Below are 4,707 nucleotides of genomic sequence, written 5' to 3' on the forward strand. Positions count from 1 at the left end.
AAAAATAAAAATTATTTCTGATAGTTCAGAGATAGCCCCTGCTGTTTGAAACTAGTTTTTCTCTATGTGTACTATATAAACGTTTGCAACAAAATATCCCATAGTGTTTCCACGAGCAGCACAGCTTAATGGTTACGAGCTGAGACTTTTGAGCTGGATAGCTTGGGTGTGAATCTCCTCCATGTACTTCCCTGACTCCCCCCCACACACTCCACCTTCACAAACACACACCCTCACAAACACACGCCTAATAGCTCTGCTGGGCCTTCTCTTACTTGAGGTTTATGCTCATTCCCATCATTTTACAGATGAAGAAACTAAAGCGCAGGATAGTTAAGCCGTATACACAAAGTCACACTGTTAGCAAAGGAGTGTGTGTGTGTGGGGGGGGGGGGCAGGGAGTGACAAAGAAGATGTTATAAGCAAGGAAGTCTTCAAGAAATGTCAATTTTTTTAAAATAACCTTTTTATTTTGGAATAATTTTAGTTTTACCAAAAAGCTAAAAAGATAATTCGAAGAGTTCCATGTACCCTTCCCCAGTTTCCCCTAATGTTAACATCTTATATTAGGGTGCATTTGTAAAAACCAAAACTACCATAGCTGTGCTGGCATTTCTCCAGTCTGTCCATCAGTGTCCCTTTTGCTCTGGGACTCAAGTCAGATCACCACATTGCATTTCGCTGAACTGCGTTTTGAAGATGAATAGTGACTGAGTGTCCAAGGGCAAGGAGGGAGAGCACAGGGCACTGTGGCCGCTGCGGAGCAGGCAGGTGAGAGTACGGAGCCGGCTGAGCCGTGAGACGGGGTATCACATGGCACTGACTTGACCAGAACAGGCTCGGTAGGAGGGAGAAAGGAGTGAAAAGATCTGGAAAATGATTTTGGATCGCATAGGAATGCAACTGTTTAGCAAAGTAGCTGTGTTTTCTAGGTGTTATGGGGAGGGCAGACAAGAGAGCAAGAAAGTTGGGGATTTACTCAGATTTGCTGCTAGAGTCAGAGAAGAGAAATGCCTGGAGGAGACTAAGTAACATTATGTCATCTGCTTCTCACAGCCACCTCTTAGGCAAATGCTATCTTAATGCCATTTCAGGACAAGAAATTGCGGTTTATGAAGGTCACGTAGTTTGCATAAGGTCAAACTACCAATAAGTGTGGTGCTAGAAACTGGACCGACATTCGACTGACTCCAAAGCTTGTGCTTTGTTGTCTAGTTCAATCTAAAATTTTCTTAATTATACTTATCAGAGTTCAGGGTGCAATTCTCTTCCTCTTTCAAGTGGTTGCTAAGTGTTAGACCTTTGTGTTTCATCAGCTTTCTCTGAAGGAATCCACTGGGAACTTTGATATTCCTGACTCTCTTTTAAGGCTCAGCACATGTCTCTGTTCTTTCATGAATAGTAGTTACACAATAAGTAAACCACTTGAGGGGATCAGTCATTTGAGTAATGGGACTGGGGTCAGTGCAACGTTGGTGGGGGTAATTATATGATTTCAAAGTTCTACTGACCTAGGGGGTTTGATCATGATCCATATTGCTGTCTAGACTTAACTTCCACATTTTGGCTTGGAACCTGAGCCAGAATGAAGGCAGGCACCCTGAGAAGTGGTAGGAGGCAGCTAGGGCACTGGCATTAGGAGTTTTCAAGATGCAATTGAGGGGAACAGAAAGCTGTTTGCATGGTCTTTTCCGCTGCTTGGATTCTCCTTAGAAAATTAATGTGGATGAGCTCTTTTGGGGATGGTGACTTCAGGCTTTCACAGTGGCCCTGCGTTTGATGTACCACTGGAAGCTGTCCTATAACAAAGCCTCTAACAAAACTAGGTTGTCCGAACCTCTGGTAATAGAATTGTTCACCTTTCTACCAAGAAGGTTGGGAAAGCACCAAAATCTGCACGTGCAGTAAGCCCAGGCAGCTTTACGGAGCTCTGCTGTGAGGCCTAAAGTTCTAATGACGTTGTTGAAAATGAAAAAACATGTCAGGAGGGCCCGTGGTGGATGCACGTGCGCTAGATGTGTCCCTGACAGGCTCGAGCGTGCCTTCCTTATTGAGGAGCAGAAAATCGTGGAAGTGTTGAAGGCACAAGCACAGAGTCAAAAAGCTAAAGTAGAAAATGAAGTTTTTTGAGTCATAAAAAAATTAAAAGGTGAAAAAAAGAAAATTTGTGTGGATGAGACAGGAAATATCTGAGGCAAAGTCTGTAAAAGCACCTCTCTCACACTTCTCCCATTTCCTTTACCAGTTCTTTTCAGAATTCCAGGTTTTCTCCTGAACTATTCAAATAAAATAATAGTCATCACAATTTACTGTTATTGTCGGCACTAGTTCTACCTATCACAATATTAACCTTCGAGACTGATGAGCTGCCATTTTCTTGGCATTCTGATGAGAGTGTATTCAGTGTTTTTTATCAATTGATTTATCTCTGAATTATAACTGATAGCCTTTCACTTTTACCCGGTTCTCCTTCTATGTCGATTGTTCAACAAATACTCCTCACACTTTCCTGATGATTCTTCCTCCTGCAGTTGATAAATATTAGAGCACCGTGTGCTCAGTCTCTGACCTTCCTCTCATCCTGGCTCTAGCTATAGGCCTATCCTCTGCTTTTCCAAAGTTCGCTTTCCCACTTTGCTTTTACGAAAGACCTACAACAGTACCTGTTTTCTTTAACCAAAAGAAATCCAAAGAGGATTTTCACTTTTACGAAAAAAGGTCCAAGACAAAAATAGCAGTCAAGGTGTGTTCTGCAGCAAGCATTCGTAGAGGCAGAACTCGCCGGGGCAGTGAGAGCGGCACAGCCAGGCTCCTTCCCTGGGAACCGCACTCACATCTCAGCATCACGCCGCAGAGCTTTGAGCTGTGTCTGTGAGCATCTGTGCTTTATCACGACTTATTTTGTGCATCTGTTGACAAGATGTGTCCTAAGGTATCAGAAAGACCTAAAAGAATTTGTAAGAGTGTTACGCTTAGTGTAAAACTGATGTAATTAAGCATTTCGATTATGGTGAACAAAATTAATACATTGTGTGTGCATTGAATTTTAGGTCTGGGAACACTCAGAAATCTTTCCTTATGCATTCATGGGAATTGCTGCTTCACTTTACGTTGTCTTGGCTTAGGAAAGGATTCACAGGAAAGCTCTACTTTCAAAGAGCAGAAGCAGGGGTGAGGAGGGGACCTGTATTCCTGTCCTAGATGAATTGTCCAGGCCCAAGGAGTTAAAAACCATCTACATGCTGCTGACCAACAATTTGTATCTTCATCCTTGACTAATTCCCTCAAACTCAAGAGTCATGCATCTGATTGACTATTTCACAACATCTTTATTTTTCCTCTTTTTTAAAAAATATATCTTTATTGATTTCAGAGAGAGGAAGGAGAGGGAGAGAGAGATAGAAACATCAATGATGAGAGTCATTGATCAAGCCCGCAACCCGGGCATGTGCCCTGACCGGGAATCGAACCCCGATCTCTTGGATCCTAGGTCAATGCTCAACCTCCAAGCCACGCTCAGCCGGGCACATCTCTTCTTGAATGTCTAATAATCACTCCCACTTTATCAAGTAAAAAAGTAAATTCTTCAGACCTCCTCAAGCTTTCTTTCCCCCAATTTTTTGCATCTCAGTAATGGCAACAACGTCCAACCATTTGCTTAAGTCCCAATTTTAGGAGTTAGAGGCTGTGTTGTAGGACAACCTCTGGTGGTACATCAAACGCTGGGCCACTGTGAAAGCCTGAAGTTGCCGTCCCCAGAAGAGCTCATCCACACTAATTTTCTAAGGCGAATCCAGGCAGGGGAAAAAACCATGCATATAGCTTTCTGTTCCCCTCAATTGCACCTTGAAAACTCCTAATGCTACTGCCCTAGCTGCCTCCTGCCATTTCTCAGGTTGCCTGCCAAATGTGGGAGTTAAAGTCTAGACAGCAATATGGGTCATGATCAAACCCCCTAGGTCAGTTGAACTTTGAAATCATATAATTACCCCCACCAACGCTGCGCTGACCCCAGTCCCATTACTCAAATGACTGATCCCCTCAAATGGTTTACTTATTGTGTAACTACTATTCATGAAAGAACAGAGACATGTGCTGAGCCTTAAAAGAGTGTCAAAAATATCAAAGTTCCTAGTGGATTCCTTCAGAGAAAGCTGATGAAACACAAAAGTCTAACACTTAGCAACCACTTGAAAGAGTAAGAGAATTGCACTCTGAACTCGGATAGATCACAATCGGTTTCTTGAGTTCCCCCACTCCTCACTTCAATCCGTAATCATGCCCCACGACCTCTACCACTTCTCATTTTCATTGCTACCACCTTAATCTAAACCACTGTCCCATTCATTCTTTAATATAGCAGCAGCCTTCTAAGGGACCTCCCTGCCTCCATTTTTGCCCACTGACCTCTACTTTCCACATAGCAGCCAGAGTTACCTTTTAAATTTATAAATGAGGTCTGTCACTTTACTGCTCAAAATATGCCAGTGGCTTCCTATTGTACATAAAATAAAAAAAAACTACTTACCATGGTCTAAAAACACTACACAATCTGTTTCTGCTTGCCTTGCTGACTTCATATCTTACCATTTTTCTCCTTTCTCTTCTTGACTGACCTTCACTGACCTTCTTGGTGTTCCTCAAATAGGCCAAGATTGCTCCCTCCTAATATCTTTATACTTGCTTTATCCTGTTTATGATTTTTCT

General features: G+C 42.6%; 1 pseudogene; it reads left to right on the top strand.

The window, feature by feature from the left end:
• The first annotated feature begins 1,770 nt into the window (after positions 1 to 1,770).
• On the top strand, positions 1,771 to 2,130 carry LOC107542685 (large ribosomal subunit protein eL34 pseudogene; annotated as a pseudogene).
• Positions 2,131 to 4,707: the final 2,577 nt, after the last annotated feature.

The sequence above is a fragment of the Miniopterus natalensis genome, chromosome 2 (assembly GCF_054644295.1).
Source record: "Miniopterus natalensis isolate mMinNat1 chromosome 2, mMinNat1.hap1, whole genome shotgun sequence".
Taxonomy (NCBI): Eukaryota; Metazoa; Chordata; class Mammalia; order Chiroptera; family Miniopteridae; genus Miniopterus; species Miniopterus natalensis.